This window comes from Oryctolagus cuniculus, chromosome 1 (genome assembly GCF_051225735.1).
Source record: "Oryctolagus cuniculus isolate XC-2025 breed Fujian yellow rabbit chromosome 1, ASM5122573v1, whole genome shotgun sequence".
NCBI classification, from domain to species: domain Eukaryota; kingdom Metazoa; phylum Chordata; class Mammalia; order Lagomorpha; family Leporidae; genus Oryctolagus; species Oryctolagus cuniculus.
Genome location: NC_142867.1, coordinates 86,892,884 through 86,913,257, shown reverse-complemented (window position 1 = coordinate 86,913,257; position 20,374 = coordinate 86,892,884). Strand labels below are relative to the sequence as shown.

Sequence of the window (20,374 nt, the reverse complement as noted above, 5' to 3'; positions counted from 1 at the left end):
TTTTCAAACACTGTGTGATAATCCAGAATGTAGATCTTAGATTTCAACCAGCCCTCCTTCTTTCGTGTTCACCCCTGCTTCAGGTGTGACTATTTTTATATCGCCATTGAGCTAGGTCTGTCTTGTTCTCAGAATCCTATATGGGAGACTTCCCATTATATTTTCTATAACCTACTTCAAGAGCTAAAAGGCTTTACAATGAACAGGCATCTTTTTTTATACTGCTAGATGTGACTTATTTATTTGTACATTCATAGCAGACACAGATACACTTACCAGCCTGTGTCTTACTTCACTCTTCTAGGGATGTTTTAATTAATAAGATTTGTTTAAAAGTAACAAGATAAATTCAAACTAACTTAAGTGGAAAAAGAAAATTGCTCTAAGCACATATCACATGGAATATCCTTGGACTCAAATGGCAAGAGTCAGGCAATTTTTTTTTTTTTTTTTTTTTTTTTTTGGACAGGCAGAGTGGACAGTGAGAGAGAGCGACAGAGAGAAAGGTCTTCCTTTACTGTTGGTTCACCCTCCAGTGGCCGCCGCGGCCGGCGCACTGTGGCCAGCACATCGCGCTGATCCGAAGCCGGGAGCCAGGTGCTTCTTCTGGTCTCCCGTGTGGGTGCAGGGACCAAGAACTTGGGCCATCCTCCACTGCACTCCCCGGGCCATAGCAGAGAGCTGGCCTGGAAGAGGGGCAACTGGGACAGAATCCGGCGCCCAGAATGAGACTAGAACCCGGTGTGCCAGCGCTGCAGGAGAAAGATTAGCCTATTGAGCTGCGGCGCCGGCCTAGAGTCAGGCAATCTTATACTCCAACTTTGTCCTTCTTTCTTCCTGTGATCACTGGCAAAACACACCAGTGACCAAACCAAACTGGAAGCAGAGAGGAAAGTTAGCATGTTGATGAAGTCCATGCAGGGCAGCCTTCTAAGGCGGATGGAGAAGGGTGCAGATTGGATATGGAAGGGCAGACTAACCCTCCTCCCACTTCTTAATCTAAAGACTTGCTGGCTAGGCACAGTCATGTAGCTGCTACAGCCCCATTCACCAGGGCCACAGAAGAAAGATTAATACATTTCATTCCAGGATTGGACTCACAAAGATTATAGAAATTTAAATTCCATACTGAACCAGATTGACTATTATTTTCTTATTTGGAATTTTGTGTTAAAACAACAAAAGACCAAGGGCAACAGAAATGCCCATTGCTATCTATTTATAGTAACACAAGCAATATTCATGTCAAATATGAGCCTCAAGGCAAATTGAGCCTTTACATAAATATGAGACTTGGGGTACACAGAGGATCACAAAACCTGGGTTCAAGTCCTGCCTCTGACACTTACTTCCTTTGAGGTGATTCTGGACAGATCCTTCCATGTGCCTAGGGCTCAGTTTCCTTTATCCGTGAAACTACCTTGCCTCTTCCAACTTCATCATCCTGTATGTTTAATTTCCTTTGTTTAAAGGGAAGACCAGATTTCTGCATGTGGGTGGAGATGGAATAAGACAGCCTCCTCCTAGGTTCTTCATTGCTCTCTGAGCAAAAGAATGTGTGTTACCAAAAAAAAAAAAAAAAAAAAAAAAAGCTTTAAAGGCCAAGAATTATGTTTCTTCCCATCACTTTGCCACTCACTCAAATACAATGGTTTGCATATTTCCAAGATTCAATTTCTTCATTTAATTTTTTAATTCTTTATTTTTATTCTTTCAAAGAAAATCTCAGAATAAGCCCCAAAGAAGAGAACAAACAGGACCAAGTAAACAAAAAGTAATTGTTTCACAATATGTGTCAGTTTTTTATGTGTGTTGTCACTTTTAATCCCCACAGAAACCTTTTGAGATGGATTAAGACCCATTTGACCAACAAGGAAACAGACCCAGAGAAGATAAATTGCTCAAAGCCACTGTGAGACCAGGACGGAAACCCTGCCCTGGCCAAGTCTAAAGCTTGTACCATTTTCCTTTCACTGTTTTGCTGTGATACTCCATGCAAATGAAGTCCTTGACTTCGGTCTTACCTGCCCAGATTTCCATTAATCCTCGTGAAACCTGTTGCCTTCTCTTATCCCCAGTGGAGCCTCCCACCTTCCCTGCCATCCAGCCCTGACCAACCTATGTTCACAATCTACACAACAGAAAGATGGTATGTATTCCTGGACCTGTGCACAGATTTCTACATCTCCACATAGCCTTTTCAATGGCACTGCTGCACCAACCCTCCTCTGTTTTGTGAATTTCCACGTGCATGACAGTGGCACCCACTCCATTGGCTCCTTATTTCTGAGAATCTCCAATAGGCAGCCTAACCTGTCTGCCTCGGTATCCACAGTTCTCTTCACTTCTTCTTCTTCAGGCTACTCTCCACAAAGCCCCCAAGAGAAGCTTACCCCACCACAAAGGAGAGCATCTTGACAGTGCCTGCTAAGCCATTCAGCCGGGAAACTCCCAAAGTCTCTAGTCTTCCAGGCACCATACTGAGTGTCCTCACTAACATTATGCTGTGCATTGTCACCCTAACCCCTGAGAAGGTCTGCTCAGAGTCTCATAAAGTCTACCTTAAATTAAATCTGTTGGCTTTTAGGTTCACCTGCAAACCACAGTACCAAGGCTCAGTCCATTGGACCCTACTGGAAAATACAATGAGCTGCTGTAAACTTTGCAAAAAGAGGACATTTCTTCAGCTCCATGTTAAATATTTATCTAACAAAAGTTCATTTAATAATAACTATGTTTCAGTTCTTTGCCAGGAATATAAAGTTAGAAAAATGTATTTTGGCCAGAGCCACAGCTCACTAGGCTAATCCTCCGCCTGTGGCGCCGGCACACCAGGTTCTAGTCCCGGTCGGGGCGCCGGATTCTGTCCCGGTTGCTCCTCTTCCTGTCCAGTTCTCTGCTGTGGCCCGGGAGTGCAGTGGAGGATGGCCCAATTCCTTGGGCCCTGTACCCACATGGGAGACCAGGAAAAGCACCTGGCTCCTGGCTTCAGATCAGTGTGGTGCGCCGGCCGCAGCAGCCATTGCGGGGTGAACCAACGGTAAAGGAAGACCTTTCTCTCTGTCTCTCTCTCACTGTCCACTCTGCCTGTCAAAAAAAAGAAAAAAGAAAAATGTATTTCAATTTTCTTTCCATTCCAATGCATCTAACTCCTCCATACAGTATTAGTTTACTGTGGGTATAGTGATTCTCAGTGGAGAAATGGACTCTGCAAGAGAGAGGAGAAAGTGTATTCTAATTTGAAGATGCCACCAGACATAAATGAGAAGGATGCCAACAACCTCCTCCTGCCCTTATAATATCAAGAATATTGTTTCCCCAAATATAAAGACCATTTTCAATGAAAAGCGTTAAGCTCTCCATTCATAAGTGGAAAATAATGCAACACTGATAATAAGTGTGCCATGGGCAACAGAACACAGATTAACACACAATTTCTTCATTAAAATGTTTAAGAAGACTCAGCCCTCTTTCAGATAAAGCAAGAAATTCTAGAAGCGTTTGTGAGCACCTCAGCTCAGCCTTCTGCTGCACATGGTAGCACACCCAGATTCTTGCTAAGAGGTACGATGGAGAAGATGCACATGTGGTGTCACAGATGGCTCCCTTGCCCACAAAGATATCATTTTAGATAACTCTCAAAGCTTTAGAGGTGCCAGCTATAGTCATTGTTTTCTTGTACTCTGAGATGCTCCAATAGAATTTTTGAGAAGTTGGAATGGTTCACCTGGGATAGCATTCCCCCTTGCCATACTGCCATGTAAAATGCATGTGAAGCAATCAGAAATGAGGGTGACTGCACTGTCATCATCATGAAGAGTGAGCCTAGCCTGAGGAATTATACAGAAAGTCATACCATAGAGAAAGGAAAAATATAATCTTCATCTCTGATTAGTTTTTAGTGTCTGACCTCATTCACTGTGACATCATAAAACAAGTCTTATAAAGCCTTACCTCCCAAAGCTACACCACTTCTACAGTGCATTGCAGATTGCCTTTGCTACTATACTGATAATATGCTCATGGAAAGTCAATTAAAGAGAAAAGTAGGGTGAAAAAAAATTCTATCAGCCCATTCAAAATATTAAAAACATGTCAGGGAAAAAAGAGTAGGCTTTGGAGATAGGAATATGTCCATTCAAATCCTAACTGGGCTGCTCTGTAGCTTATTATCTTCAACAATTTGTTTAACTTCTCTATGGCTGCCTTATCAATGTCTACATTACAACTGTTGTAGAAGCTAATAGAAATAGCATATAAGCAGTTGTCAAGCACAGTGAATGACACAAAACAAGGGCTCAGGAGGAGTAGGAGAAGAAATATTACGGAACCAACAATAGCAGCTTATAAAGGTCATGGCAGTTACTATTATTATTAGAGATTTTATTTATCCATTTGAGAGGTAGAGTTACAGAGAGAGGCAGACATAGAGGTCTTCCATCAGCTGATTTACTTCCCAAATGATTGCAATGGTCAGAGCTAAGCTAATCCAAAGGCCGGAACCAAGGGCTTCTTCTGGGTCTGCCATGTGGGTGCAGGGGCCCAAGCACTTGGGCCATCTTCCACTGCTCTCCCAGGCCACAAGCAGAGAGCTGGATCAGAAGAGGAGCAGCTGGGACATGAACTGGCACCCACATGAGATGCTGGCACTTCAGGCAGAGGCCCAGCCCAGCCCACCACGCCACAGCACCAGCCCCAGTTATTGTTGTCATTAATCTTAGAGGAAAAACAATGTCTAGGAAGAGCTGAAGTTCAGATAGAAATAAAGGTCAAATTCACCCTTAAATTTCCCATGCCACATGTTGAACCAGGAGGGAAATAATTCACCCAAGATTATATAGCCAGAGAATCAGAGTAGAAATCTGAATTCAACACTGCCACTCTTTGGAGCAAATATAGAACTTTCTAAGAAGGTATAGAAGTAAAGGGATAGTATAAAAAGACAGTGTAATGCAGGCATTACACTAGCCATGGAGTCAGACAAGCTTGAGTTTAAATCCTAACTCTGCCATTTGCTGTTTGATAACCTTGGAAAAGTACCCAGTGTCTCTGAGATTCAGTGTCTTCATTCCTAAAACTCTGTTTACTGACACATACCTCAAAGAATGTTTAATATAATTGAGGAAGAATATACAAAATGTTTTTCACCGTGCTCCACACATAGAAAGTTCTCAATACATGGCATCTATTATCATGATCATTTCATGAGAAATAAAATACCCAAAGGTACCCAAAGGGATGATGATACCATTGGGCATAGCAGAGCCAATGTGGAGTGGTGACAAAAGGACAAGCACTATAATGACCAAGAACATCAAAGACAGCCTATTGAAGTAGGTGTGAGGGAGAGGATGACCCAACGCCATTACCCACTGCAAGGATAAATCAGCCAGTACTGGATGGACGCAACTAGCAGCTGTGGTTTGGAGAAGAAACCAAAGGTCAAAACTGAGGCCTTTGGGAAAACAGGACAAGGAGACAGATGGGGGGAAGATGAGGAATGAACTGAGGAGCAGCATCTGAGGCAGATGAGGGTGAGTGGTAAAACTATCCAACCCAGAGGCTGCTCCCATGTGGGTGTGCCAGGGCTCCATTTCCATGCATGCCAGCTGCTCGGTGTGGGAAAGGGCTGACAGCTTAAAGGCAGCAAGCAGGACAGGGCAGGGAAAGACCCGCTCAGCAATAGTGCCAATGGGAGCAGTGGTGTCAGCATGTCAAAGGCAACAATTCCCAGCCCACACCATCAGGAATGAGCTGTGGACGCCAGAAAGCATAGGCAATGGGCTCAGCACCAACTGCTTAGACAGGAAAACTGGACATTCAAGGATACATAGCACAAGGCATGACAGGCTCCAGCCAGGGAAGCAGATGAAGAGAAAGAGGGATGTGGGAGAAGCTGAGTTTTTAGTTTTTGACCTGCTTCCTATAGATTGCTCCCTCCAGGCTTCTGTGAGCAGGCGAAGGAAGATTTATTCACATAGCCATTTAATAAATCCTTATTGAATGATTATTCTAGGCTGGACATTGTTCCAAGCCCTGGGAGATACCACAATAAAAAGACATATAAAGTCCTGCTCCTCAAATAGTTTTTTAAAAAGTATGGACAATAATAAACAAGCAAATAGATAAAATCATTTCAGATGGGAAAAGCACTGTAAAGGCAATTAAGTAGGATAATGTGAGAATGACAGGAGTAAGTGGTAGGAGAGCTTTTTAGAAAAGATTTATTTATTTATGTGAAAGGCAGAGATATAGAGAAGTGGGGGGGAGAGAGAGAAAAATATCTTTCATCCACCGATTCACTCCCCAAAATGGCCACAACGATCGGGACTGGGCCAGGCCAGGCTGAAGCCAGGAACCAGGAGCTTCTTCCAGGTCTCCCACATGTGTGCAGGGGCCCAAGGAATTGGGTCATCCTCTGCTGCTTTCCCAGGAGCATTTGCAGGGAGCTAGATGGGAAGTGGAACAGCCAGAACTCAAACCAGCACCCACATGGCATGCCAGCACTGCAAGTGGCATCCGTCCCCAAGAAGGCCTCTTGAGAGAGGATGGGCAGGAAAGAGTATCTGAGAAGTTGGTAGCTGAATCGTAACCTACATGATAAAGACACAGTTACAGGCAGACCTGGAGGAGGCTCATTCCAGCATATAGCAGTGGCTCCTTGCCCTCCAACTCTCTAAAGCCCATGCCAGAAGATGAAGCAGAAAGGAGTATCTCTGTGGCACTTCTTCCCGCCTTCGACTTCTTCCTAACCTGAAAATGAATCATCAAACGATTAGCCCGTTTCTCTCTGTATTCATTCAACACTCATTGAGTGTCTATCATGTGTCAGGTACTGTGCTCAGCCCAGGGAATGGGACACAATATAGACATGGTCACCAAACCCCAGAATAAAGACAAGCCAGTGAATTAATCCAAACTTTAGACCAAAAATAGTATTTAAAATGTATTGTTAATTCAGTTTAGATCAAAATTAAATGAGGGAGGTAGGAGTGTGGGGCAGCAGGGACAACAGCATCCCTTTTTGGAGAGTTGGTTTAGCTACCAGATGCTCTGCTTCTGATCTAGTTCCTTGTTATTGTGCCTGGAAAGGCAGCAGAAGATGGCCTAAGCTTGGGCCCCTGCCTCCCATGTGGGAGATCAGGACAGAGCTCCTGGTTCCTGGCCTTGGCAGGGCGGAAACCTCGCTGTTGCAGCTATTTGGGGAGTGAGCCAGCAGACAGAAGATCTCTTTCTCTTTCTCTCTCTTTTCCTCTCTCTTTCACTCTGCTTTTCAAATAAATAAAATAAATCTTTAAAAATTAAACCAGAGGTTTTTTTACAATAGCCATAATATGGACATAAACCAAACATCCACAAACAAATGTATACAGATGATATACGTACATATAATATTTTTCTACTGCACAATGTAGTACATATAATTAATACAGTTCTGTGAACTCGAAAATTTGCTGAGAGGGTAGATCTCATTCTGTTAAGTGTTTTTAACCACCAAAAAAAAAAGGGACACAAACGTTAGGAGATGTTGGATATATTTATTACCTTTATTTTGGTGATGGTATCACAGGTGTTTGCATATTTCCACATTCACCACATTGTACACATTAAATAGGTGCCATTCTTTGTTTATCAATTATACTTAAATAAAGCTGTTTCTAAAGTATGAAACTTGAAGGAAATGTGTATGTGTGCACACACCCATATGCCACATTAATGTTCATCCAGATAAATGTGTGCCTGGCGACACATGAACTCACAAATACAAAAAAACAAGGTCTTAACATTTGTTCATCTGAAGCAGGCATAAAAGCGAATCTTGCTGCACAGCTAAAGCTACTTGCTAAACTCTAAAAAACAAAGACTAGATCTGAGGTAGTCATCCTGCTGCAAGTTTCATAATGAGCTAAAAATACAGACGAGAAAAACAATGATCTCAGCAAGGTAATTGCCAATCGGTGAACAAGTGAAGCAGACAGAATATGAACAGCAATTTGGCAGTGTGGCACCAGCCACAGTTACAGTCCAGCGCGACTGACTGAGACTGCTTGTCCCACTACTCCTGACACTCGGCCTAAGGCATTCTTGGGGGTGGGGGAGAAGACAGGAGAAGGGTGATGAGCTGAGCCGACAGGGATGGGTACCTTTTCCCGCAAAGCTTCAAATATCCCCTGTTGATCTTTCTTCACTAACATTTTTTCCTATGTGGATTTCATGCACCAGTGGCAATCAATGTCCAAGAAGGCATGAAAATTCATTTCTGTCTGGGCTCGGCCAGGATCTCTGGGCTGCCTGCATGTTGTTTTATTTTAAGAAAGCACTTGCGTTTTAGCTGGGAAGCGTATTTTGAGCACCATCTTCCAGAACGGCTTAGTGCAGGCTGGAGGCAAGGAGGTAGCGGGATGAAATGAAAGCCCTGGAGGTGTCTTTCCTCAGCTCTGCTGCTGAGAAAATCATTTGGGGATCAAGTCCCTTCAGCAGAGTTTGCTCTTCCTCTGCACAGTGAGGGTGCTAATAGCTGCTGCCTCCATGACTCGCAGGGATTGCGAATGGACCAGGCTACAAGGAAAACCACGCAGGTACAGGGCCCTGGGTTGCAAAGGTTTGCTCCTACAGAAAGGTTTTGGCTGAAGCCAGGAAAGAACACTACCACATTTTTTCTTGGCTTTTTATAGGGTGTTGATCCAAGGATCTGTTTTTACATTTGAATGCAGCAGTCAACTGTAGCATAATAGATTGCAGACCTTTGTGAAAACTCACTGTGAAGGCTTCGGCAAAGAACTGGGGGCCGGCTGGCTGCACAGAACTGCACCGTCAGCAGGTTAGGAACTGGGCACTTGTCCATGTTTTCCTTTTTTTTTTTTTTTTTAAAGGAGTCATTGACCTTCCACAGGCCTGTATCAAAATGGGGGGAAGAAAAATGCTGCCAGACACTGTGGGGTTGGAAGAGACCTCTTTCAGAAGGCTGGAAAGGGCTTCATTTGGTCTATTTACTGTCATGGAAATTCTGAGTGTGACTTAGAGGCCTTCCTGGCTCTGAGCCAGGGGGAAAGGTTTGGAAAAAAGAAAGAGAGAGAGAGAGATTTCAACTGGGGGAGGGAGTAGGGTGGGAAAGCAGCTGCCCTGGCACAGCCCCCAGAGGGCTGCAAAGGGCCCCAGTGCCTACTATACAAAGGCAGATTTGGGAGTCCCTGCAAGTGTGGATGAGAGTGACAGCCAATGTCACTGTTCCAGGGTGGCCAGGCTTGATAAACACGCTGGGAACTTAGAAGTTGTTCTCCATGTGGTAGACCTCAGTCAATTTTCCATTCATTCATTCACTCTGCAGGTAGCCCTTAAGGGCCTACTGTGCTTGTGACACACCATGCTGGGCATTGAGTGTACAGATATACCCAGTACAGTCCCTGCCTTCGTGTGATAGGAAGAGCTCTGGTACAAATGGCAGCTAAGCTGCAATGGTCAGGCGGACAGGAGCTGCCCCAGGAGGGTGAGAAGACCAGTCTCAGGTCTTCCCTGCATGTGCCCTCTCCAGGGCACCTCAATTCATTTCAGCTGTCATGGCTGGAATTCCTGGCAACTGTGCAAAGAGCATGGTCCCTTCAGACTCCCAGTGAGTTGGTGCCCTCCCAGGTTCAGACACTGACTCCTCAAGTGCCAAGGATGTAGGAGCAAAACATTGTCCCCTCTCCCAGGGGTCTGCATGTAGGGAGGATTCTCAGCTCTGCTCCAGGCAAGATTCCCCTGGTGGAGGCAGGAAGGGTAGGAAGTGTTGGAGGGGCAGAAGACTGCCTTCCTAGAAACACAGATGTCACTCTGGGCGGGCAGCTTGCCTGCCCTGGGCTTTAGGCTGTTCTGGAACTGAAAGGGGGTTGGAAACCATCTGGCAGAGTAGGAAACAGAAAGCCCATGGCGAGCAGCCACCGTAGCCTTGCTTTCCCGGTTGGCCTTCCTAAGCTCCCCACAAGCAGGGACTTGTTTTCTGCTAAGCTCTCCAGGAGGCTACAGAGGGGGCTGAGGTGAACTTGTGCGTGCGTTTTCACAGCCTAAGGAGAAATGGCACATGTTGGGGGGTGGGGGAGTCGGGGAGATAAAGAGGTCAGAGAAAAGATGCAAAGCAAACACAGTGAGAACGCTGCGCTGAGAACGAGAAACGCTCGCTCTGGCAGGCCTCCAGGGCTGCCACTATTATTTTTTTTTCTGGTTGAAAATCACAGGGTTGAAGATGAAGAATACCTTCAGAGATGGGGGAGGGGCGGGGCCTGGCTCCTTGGAAGGCTTATTAACACCAGGCAAACAGGATGGTAATTAATCATCGGGGTGAACTCCAGCCACAGGGATTAACACACAGCTGTATTAATGCTCCCGCCTGGTATCTTTATTTCAGGAACGTCTGAAACTTTGAGGATGTTTTTCTAAACATGATTCCCCCCCCCACCCCCGCCCCCCACACACACTGCCCTCCATAGCTTAAATGAGGCTCCCAAAGTGAAGCCTAGCAACCATATTGTGATGTTTTTAAATTCACAATTTTATTCCAGGGACTCGTCCATCTCATTAACTCTGACTTAACTCCACTCTGGTTGGAGACAAATTGAAATAATTCAAAACATCAGGCAACTTAACATGAGGTTTTATGTACACCAGTATAAATATATATGTTTGTGTGTGTGTGTGTGTGTGTGTGTATTTCTCCCAGCTCCTAGACCTTTTTTTTATTGAGCTGCAGTTAATAGAAACAATTCTCATGACAGGAAATCTATTATGTTAAAATATATGCTAAGTCTGGCATTGTCTGGAGTGGTTAGCTTCATGTTGTCTGACAAGAAAAGGTCGACTAAGTAAATGAGGGCAACAATCAAAATCCCAGCCCAAGTTTGTCTAGCTTATGTAGAGAAATACATATTTTTATTACTTTAAAAATTGTTTATTTTTTATTTATTTGAAAGACATGGAAGGAGAAAAAGAGAGAGGGAGGGAGAGGGAGAAGGGGAGAGGGAGAGAGAGAAATTTTCCATTTGCTGGTTCACTTCCCCAAATCCCCACAACATCCTGGGCCGGGCCAGCTGGAATCCAAGAACTGAGAAGTCAGTTTGGATCTCTGATGTGGGTGGCAGGGACCCAGCTACTTTGAGCCAGCCATCATCTGGTGCCTCCCAGGATGGACTAGAAGGAAGCTGGATGGGAAATAGAGGAAGCAGGACTCAAATTGGCACTCCTTTATGGGATGTGGGCATCCCAAGCAGTGACTTGACAAGTTTGCCCCCCAAAAAATATTTTAAAAACCTTAGCAGCATGGTCTGGGAAAACAGTGGAAGATGGCCCAAGTGCTTGGGCCCCTGCACCCATGTGGGAGACCTGGAAGAAGCTCCTGGCTCCTGGTTTCAAATCAGCTCAGCTCTGGCCATTGCAACCATTTGGGGAGTGAATCAGTGGATGGAAGACCTCTCTCTGTCTCTCCCTCTGTCTGTAACTCCACCTCTCAAATAAATAAATAAAATCTTAAAAAAAAACCCATGGTAGCATGCATTTACATCTAAACATTTATATGCTACTTACAAACTATTTTTAATGTTTCTTAAATGCTGATCTGGTTGGCAACACTTTTTAGTCTCACTCTCATAATCCTGCATATTTAAAATTCATAAAAATGCTTTTCTTTGCAACTATTCTCCTGAAGTTAATTTAAACTAATGATGTCAATGTAAGAATTTGGTTATAGTTGGTGCTGCTAAATGGATGGACGGGTAGAAGGATATATGAATCTAGAATAAGGTCTACCAGATTTATATCCTCTTCCCCTCAGATGCACGCCTCTGGGTCTCAGGAGATTCCCTGGGACCTAGACAGGATGTCTGCTCTCTCAAGAACTCTTCAGTATCCAAGATACTTCCACCCAGAACTCCCTCCCTCCAGGCCTCCCCTGGGTCCCTGCATACAACTTGTGCCTATCTTGGCTTTTTGGCCATGGAACACATTTGGATTTGACTCTGCTTTGGGCTCTCCTCCTCAAGATTTGAAATGAACAAATCGGCCAACAGACAGATTTGTTATTTAAACTTTGCTTTGAGTATTAACAAGCCTCACCTGTTCTTTATCCACATCTTTTGGCAAGTAGCTCTCCACCGTTGGCTTCCTCAACTCGGCCCTGTTCCGTCTGCACATCCTCCCCTTCCCAAGTCCAGATTCCTGGGGAGGGAGCAAGGTTACACAGTCTTTTCACATGCTTTTTCTGGAACATCTCATCTCTGATGTGGGCAAACTCCCGCTAGCTGCTGGAATCCAGAGAGTTTGGGATGCAGCATAGCTCTTCTTCCAAAAGATGTAATTAATGTTAGTTACGGAGACGGTACTCCAGCACTTGGTTGTGAAACCTTCCGCTTCAAAGTCAATGACTGGTAAGTTCCACTCTAAATCTTCTCTTCCCTTTGAAATAGCATTTCTTCTATTTAGCCAAAAAACTCTTCATTTCTCCTCTCAACTTTTCAACACACTCAGACATGCTCCATTAATCTAATTCTGTCTTAAATATCTCCCCTAAATTTTCCACAAAAGTTCTTAAAAATATTTTTATAATTTTATTTTCAATATCAGAACATTTTAAAAATCCATAATGATTCCACTTTTAAAATTTTTTTTTCATTTTATTAGAAAGGGAGAGAGACAGATCTTCTACCTTTTGGTTCATTCCCCAAATGCCTACAATTGCTGAGGTTGATCCAGGCCAAAGACAAGAGTCTGGAACTAGATCTGGGTCTCCCATGTGGGTGGCAGGGACCCAAGCACTTGTGCTGGGTCCTAGGGTGCTCACAGATAGGAAGCTCGATTAGACACAGAGGATCTAGGACTCACACCAGGCACTTCAACATGGGATACAGGCCTTCCAAGCAGTTTCCTAACTTCTGTGACAAACATCTGCCCACTATTACTTTTTTGCATATAAAATATGAAGTAACTATGACATAAATTACATTTTGTATAAAATATGAACAAAAGCCCCTGCCCTTACCATAGCTTCAGCTGTACTGCCAGACACAAACCCGGATAAAGATTTAGTGCCTTTCTTTCCAGACTGTTTCTATGCTTACACAAAAATGTGTCAATATCTTCAAGCCAAATATCAAGTTTCTTTGAGTCGTCTTTGCCTCTTGCCACATGTTATAGGATGAATTTGCTACATGTGAGCCATCAGTAAATTCTGACAACTCATCCTCCAACACTACCCTAAATCCATTCCAGTCACTTCTTCCTACCTGCACTGCCATACTCAATCCAAGCCACCATCATTTCTGTGAAAGCTCCCTATGTAATTGCTTTGCTCTTGATTGTAAGCAAATAGATAACAATAGTAGTGCAGTTAAGCAGAAAGTGGATTAGTGGAAATCTATTTGAAATCACAGAATTGATGAGAAGGTGATAGAAGTAGCCTCAGATATAGGTGGGTAGGAACCTAGGAAGGAGCCAATCTCAGTAAAAGCACCGAAGAAAGTAAGGTTGGCCAGGATGTCATCACTACCTTGCTGGACCTAGATATTTCACTGGCACTGGCCTCCGGCTGGCAGTAGACTCTGGATTCCACTGGGCCCTCGTGCTGCCAGCTCTGCCCGCAGTGCAGTAAATCTGTCTTGTCTTAGGTCTTTGTCGCAGCAGAGCAAGATCTGGAGTCCCAGGTCAAGGATCAGGGCCCATTTTTTAGCTATCAGAGGGGTTTAAGGAGTCTTTGGCCTGAGCAGTTTCTGGAGTAGGGGGATAGTGTCCTGCCAAGATCGCTTTGGGCAGGACAGAGGATTTCTCAAACACAGATGGGGCTCAAATGTTTGTCAGCTGAAAAGAACAACAGCGTTTACAAATGTCTACATTTCATTTTTTTATACAGTAGCCTGGGAAATGTTATACAAGGTAAATCAGAACAAATTACCCTTCTGTTTTAAACCCTCCAGTGGTTTCCCACTACCCTTAGAATCCTGTCCTAACCACATGCCCTGGAATACCAGATCTCCTCTGACAGATCTCCAGAGCTGGGAATCAACACAGAAGGCAGGCCCTTGCACCTGCTGGCATCGATGCCAGCAGAGCCCAAGAACAGAATTGCCCTTTGCACGTGCCTCTCCATGTGCGCAGAGGGTCAGATGTCTGCATTTGGGCCCTGCTGTTTCTGAATGGCTTAGGTAAAAGCATTTTAAAACTCCAATCTAATTAGCTAATTTAAATCCTGTTCAGTTTATCGCCTCTGTACAATGTACTCCACACAGGTAGGTCCAGGATCTAATGACCATCTTCAACATAATCACTAACATTTGCATAATGGCTCGCCATTTAAGTGCTCTCACCTACTTTAAACCATCAGATTCTTAAAATACTCTTGTGAATAGGTAGTATAGGCACTGTGACTTTAACAGGTGAGGAGACTCATAGTCAAACACCCTTCTGAAGCAAACGAGGATTGGGGGTGGGGATGAGGGGTGCCTACATTAAAATCTGCCTCTGTTAAAGTCTAAAAGTGTCTTATAATCACCTAATTCACCAGGCAGTCTAAGTAATCAAAGTTTTATTAGTGGGTATGACGAGGTGAATCAACAAAGGTCATAGGATCTTAATTCAGAGACAGGTAGTGGTAAAATGAAGGCAGTAGGGTTTAGTGTGGACTTGGGAATATCCAGCTTCTGCCTGCCCAGGGCAAACTAGGCACTGGGCAGCCACTTGCCAATCCACCATATACACCACTGATTATTGTAGATGGAATGAGTTACAATGACCAGCTGGAACCACCCCAACCAAGAAAATCAAGAGGAAGGGAGGCTAACCTATGAGCTGGGTAGGAAGCACTGGCAACTGGTTAAGGGCTGAGGTTTTATGAGACTTTTACATGCCAGGATGGATCCTCACATAAGCATCTTCTCCAGCCTCTGCCTAAAGACAGTCACTTCAGTGGGAGTGGAGAAGAGGAGGAGAAACCAGGAGGAGCAAGGCAGAGCTGGGGCTAGTCCCCTGACTACCCAGACTCCAGGGGGAGCTGCACTAGGTCCAATCCTGCTGCTTTGAAAACTTTTCTTGCAAATCCGAAAGAACAAAAGTCACAGTTCGCCATGCCCTTTGGTCTATTGGACAGTAAATCTCCTGGCTGCCATAGCCTCTCTTGACTGTTGAGTTTCTCCCCAGGTGACAGCTACAAGCCCTTACTCCTGGCATCTCTGTCTCCTCTCCCGTCCCTGCCCTTCATTCTCTCACCACATCTGCCAGTACTGGCCTCCAAAAAGCAATCCAAGTGGCTCACAACCAAATGCAAATAACCAAGCACAGTATCTCTTTATAGTTTGTTCACACCTTTCATCCCAGAGTTTCAAAGCACAGTGCAAATGTTAACTTGTCCTCAGACACCCCAGGAGAAGCAGGTAGGTGGCAGATGCTATTATCATCTCCTGTTTTATAGAAGCAAACCAGGCTCCGAGCCATGAACTGTCTTGCTTGAGGCCTCACAGTGAATAATTGTATGTCCCGGGGACCTACATCTAGTCATTAACCGTATAATGTTACTGCTGAAATACTGCAAATATCAGCCCTCTAATTGATAACCATTTTCTTCTCTTACTTTCTTCTTTATTCTTTCCTTAGGAGCATGAGATCCCTTGTAGCAATTGGTTTCACTAATTGCCACCACCACCAACTACCTTTCCCATCTCTTAAAGAATCTAGAGATGAATTAAATCAGACACCTTGCTACATGTTAGGCATACTTGATCCCTTGCCTGGGGGAAATAATGTTGGCTAGGTCGATGTGTCTTGTAGAGTAGATGATCAGTCAGAGTGTTTATCTCCCCACTGCCCTCACCCAAGGAAGTTGCTCTCTGGCTAAAAAGAGCAGACTGTAGCTGTGGCTGGAGCAAGGTGGTCATCTCTTGTCCCACATGACTCCCTGTGGTCTGTTCAAGCTGCAAATGAGTGCACAGGGACCCCAGTGTAACTAGTCCAGATACTGGTCTGTGATTTATAAGGGATCTGATTAGAAGGTGTTAACCAATGAGGGAATTTGGTGGGAGACCAAAAAGAAAAAGATGAGTTTCAATGAGATGGTACAAGAGAAGTGGGCAAACTGAAGAGTGGTAAAGCACGTGAATGGCAGAGAAATGCCGAGTCTGCACTCCTGCCCCGGTGAGAGCAAGAGTTGAAACAAAGGGGTCCTTGGGATGCTGCGGATTCTGAGTGACCTTACAGCTCTAGTCTCTGGGAGTCTTGGCCATACTCTCATCACATTTGTGCATACCCACATCCTTTCTTACTAATTTTTATCACACACCTCCATTTTTTAGCCTGAGATCAGAAATACGCAACTAAGATTTCACTTGGGTTCCATGACTTAAAAGCCTGAGTCACTATAATGTTGAGTAAGCCACTTGGTCTTTATACATCAAAGGTTTCATCAGCACAGCAGGACTAATAATTTCTCAGACTGCGTCCACAAGATTGACTGAACTTCACGAAGAGTTGGTATAAAGTAGGGTTTTCCTAGCCATTGTGATGTCCAGCCACCAGGGAATCACTGACTGTCCTGATTTGATTGTTTAGAAATTTGAAGTAATGACTAGCCTTTTGTAAAGCCCTGTCACTCTGTTCTCGTAAGAACAGGATAATGTTGCCTTTCCAAGTAAAGGTCTGACCCATCCCTAGGCGGCAGGTAAGTGAATGTACTGATCCTTTTGGCTTCATTGTCTCAGGCCTATTGGGATTCCAGGATGCGAGTTCTGAGATAGATTATGGAAGACATCAGTTATTCTGCACGAATGGCATAAATAAATCTCATGTAAGAGAGAGAGAAATTCAAATAGACGCTATGTACTTAGGGGGAAAATCCAAACACATAAAACATTTTTGAGAAATGAAATAGTTGACATTTGGATCAATCAACTTTAGCTATTAAATACCACCATCCCTGCCAAGTTCATTACCTGCAGATGAAGAACTAGCCCTGCCCAGGAGCAGTTCTGCAGATATTCAGGTCTGCATTCCCATTAAGGAAGGGAAAACCCAGATGCCAGGGAAAAGCAAGGCAAGGTCTATGGAGACACAGATTGTTCAGTGTGCCAGTATTTCCCTAAAGGATGATTCCAACCCATCCCTGCAGTTCCGGCATCAGAGGTGCATGAGAGAATGCTGCAGGCAGCGGAAGTGCCCAGTCAGTGAGGGTCACCCCACTTGCTGCACAGCCTGCATCAGCTCATCCCTCAGAAACCAGTGACAAGGCAGCAGCTCTTCCACCTCACTCTGGTGGGCATCTGTCCTGGACTCTGATTGCATGCTGTGTCAGGAGTATCTGCCCAGAGATCCACAACTTCTGCTAAGACTCCGAAGCTGCCATTCATGGCAAGGAGCAGGGAGGTGCATTCCTAGTATGTGGGACAAGAGACAAAACTGCTGACGTGTGTGTGAGGTTTGGTAGCTGAGGCCTGGTACTTAGGCAGGATGCTCTGAACACAAGCCCAAGTGAGTCCTGTTTTCCAGAATGAAGGAGAAGAGACATTTTTATCCCATTTGAGCTACAAGGACAGTCGCAGCATTTTCCTTAGGAGTAGGGCAGACCAAGTTTTGAAAAGATTGGATTTTATATTTTATGAGGAAGGGTGCCTCTTTTAAAAAAGTATACAAAATTAAGTGCAGAGCCTTGAGGAGTTGATGAGGGAAACCCTGAAAACTTAAGCTTCATTTCCCTTGTGGATAATTTAAATTTGCCTCTACTTCAAAATAGGTTTACTTTCTGTGACCCAGTCTCTCTCATTTTATTCATCCCTCCCTGTCTCTCTTGCCCCGATTTTGGGTTCATTTGCCCTGGAAGGGCCTGGAGCAGGGCAGGTGATATGATTATTCAGCTGTGTCTTCTAGAGCTTTGTTACCAACTCTCCCGCTGAGTCTCTCATAACACATAAAAGTCTCACTGGCTCTGGGAGGTGAACTCAAGGCAGAAAGATGGACTTCATTGAAGATTGTTCCAGGGAGGGCATTGTGGAGCAGCAGGTTAAGTCAAGGCTTGGAACACCTGAATTCCAATCAGAGTACCAGTTCAAGTCCTGACTGCTCCGCTTCTAATCCAGCTTCCTGCTAATCTGCCTTGGAATCAGTAGGTAATGACTCAGGTACTTGAGTTCCTCCACACACCTGAGACACCTGGATGGAGTTCCTGGCTCCTGGCTTTAGCCTTGCCCGTTCCCAGCTGTTGTGAGCATTTGAGGGGGTGAACCAATGGATGGAAGATCTGTCTTTTTCTCTCTGCCTTTCATATCAATCAATCAATTAAAAATAAAATCCGCTTCTGTTGTTCCTATGAAGCTGGCTTTTGGACTCTGAGCTCTGAACTCAATTCAGCTAGCAATTCACAGAGGTCACAGTTAGGCTTAATATTATCCCCCTCAATTCATATGTTGGCATTCTAACCCACAGTACTTAAGAATATGACTTTATTTGGAGATAGGTTCTTTACAAAGGTAATGGAGTTAAAATCAGGTCATGAAGTAGACCTTGAACTTGATATGCCTCATGTCCCTAAAAAAGGTAGAAAATTGGAGACAGACCCACACACACAAGGTGGACACCATGGGAACATAGGGAAGGCAAATACCAGGGTGCTAGTGTTTCTAGACAAACCAAGGAATGCCAAAGATTACCAGCCCCACCAGAAGCTGGGGAGAGGCATAGCATAGATCTTCCCACTGCCCTCAGCAAGGACCAGCCTTGACCTGAGACTTCTAGGACCCAAAACTGTGAAATGATATGTTTCTGTTGGTTTTCTTTTTTTTAAGATTCATTTACTTATTTATTTGAAAGGCACAGTAGCAGAGAGAGAGAGAAGAAGAGACACAGAGACACAGAGAAAGAGAGGTCTTCTATTCCCTGGTTCACTCTCCACTGGTCGAAATGGCTGGGGCAGGGCCAAGCCAAAGCTAGGAGCCCAGAGCTCCATCCAGGTCTCCTACATGGATGGCAGGTTCTCAAGCACTTGGGGACATCATTCACTGCATTCCCAGGTGCAGTGTATGCTGGATCAGAAGCAGAACAGGCAGGATTCAAAACTGCATTCCATGGGGCCGGCGTTGTGGCATAGTGGGTAGAGCCACCACCTGCAGTGCCGGCATCCCATATGAGCCGGTTCAAGACCCGGCTGTTCCACTAACAATCCAGCTCTCTGTTATGGCCTGGGGAAGCAGTAGAAGATGGCCCAAGTCCTTGGGCCCCTGCACCCACGAGGGAGACCTGGAAGAAGCTCCTGGCTCCTGACTTCAGATCAGCTTAGCTCCGGCCGTTGTGGCCAATTGGGGAGTGAACCAGGGGATGGAAGACTCCTCTCTCTCTCTGCCTCTCCTCTCTCTGTGTAACTCTGACTTTCAAATAAAATAAATAAGTCTTTAAAATAAAAAAGAAAAAGAAACTGCATTCCTATATGGAATGCCAGCATCGCAAACAGAAGCTTAACCCACTGCACCACGTCAGCCCCAATTTCTGTTTCTTAAGCTATGCATTTTGTGATATTTTGCCCAGTAGTCCCAGCAAGTGAATACAATCACCTTAGGAACATCTCTCTTCCACATTACTTGCCATAAAATGAAAATCAGAAATAACGGCTCTCATCATCCAAGCTGCAAGGGAACAGCCCAAACAGACATGTGAAAGTGCTTTCCTCAGTATCATCCATGAGGGCGACCTCGTAGCCACAGAGGCTCCCTGGGCACTTCTGCTCAAAGGCCCTCTTTCTTGCCTGACAGTGCTACTGCTGATTTCATTCACATCATCAGTCATCACGTGACAGCAACTTCCAAAAGAAATTGTCAAGAAATTTTTCTTGAATGTGCTCAGCTATTCTTCTTGTTTCAGTCCATCATCCCAAGAGAGGACAGCATCATTCACAAAGCTTCAGCATTTGCTGGATACTTCTTATTGTGCAGACACCGGGGTCAGGGGCTGGGAGACAGAACTTCTCAGGACAAAGCCAGGTTTCCAAGGAACTGTGGTCTGGTGCGAAAACAACAAAAGACATAATACAGCTTGAAAATTGCCGCGATCTATTGGTAAAGTGCTACAGAAGCTCAGACGAGGGAGAGTCCATGCAGGACAGTGTCAGAAGAGATAATATTTGAGTTGGGCTTTGAAGGATGAATAAGAGTTTATCAAAGAAAAAGAGGAGTAGAGAGGAAAACATGGCCAGTTTTCATGACGGTGATACGGTGGTTATATTAGAGAGGAATAACATAGAAAGGGCAGACCCAGGGCTTATGGTAGGATGACTGAGTAGAAAGGGGACAAGAAGTGAGGACAGAAATTCTAAGGTCAGGACAGGCGCACCGGGTTAAACTGCCACTCATGATGCCACATCCTGTATCAGAGTGCTGTGTTG

The 20,374-nt window shown here is 44.7% G+C and overlaps 2 long non-coding RNA genes across 6 annotated transcripts in view; one reads left to right on the top strand and one right to left on the bottom strand.

Annotated features, from left to right (window-relative positions):
* Positions 1 to 1,682: 1,682 nt before the first annotated feature.
* The window catches only part of LOC103349689 (uncharacterized), a 109,151-nt gene continuing 90,459 nt past the window's right edge, over positions 1,683 to 20,374 (bottom strand). The window contains exons 3-6 of one of the 5 annotated variants that reach the window (XR_016233908.1): positions 19,548 to 19,992; positions 12,085 to 12,186; positions 6,625 to 6,753; positions 1,694 to 3,087 (exon numbers count right to left, since the gene is read on the bottom strand). This is a non-coding gene — a long non-coding RNA (uncharacterized LOC103349689). Of the gene's footprint in view, positions 3,088 to 6,624; positions 6,754 to 7,518; positions 19,993 to 20,374 lie in introns of those variants that run through there. The other 4 variants (XR_016233909.1, XR_016233905.1, XR_011390185.2 and 1 more) reach the window with 4 other exon arrangements.
* LOC103349685 (uncharacterized) overlaps positions 8,452 to 20,374 on the top strand; it is an 85,022-nt gene continuing 73,099 nt past the window's right edge. Inside the window, exons 1-2 of the long non-coding RNA XR_016233904.1 lie at positions 8,452 to 8,579; positions 8,676 to 8,821. This is a non-coding gene — a long non-coding RNA (uncharacterized LOC103349685). The remainder of the gene's footprint in view (positions 8,580 to 8,675; positions 8,822 to 20,374) is intronic.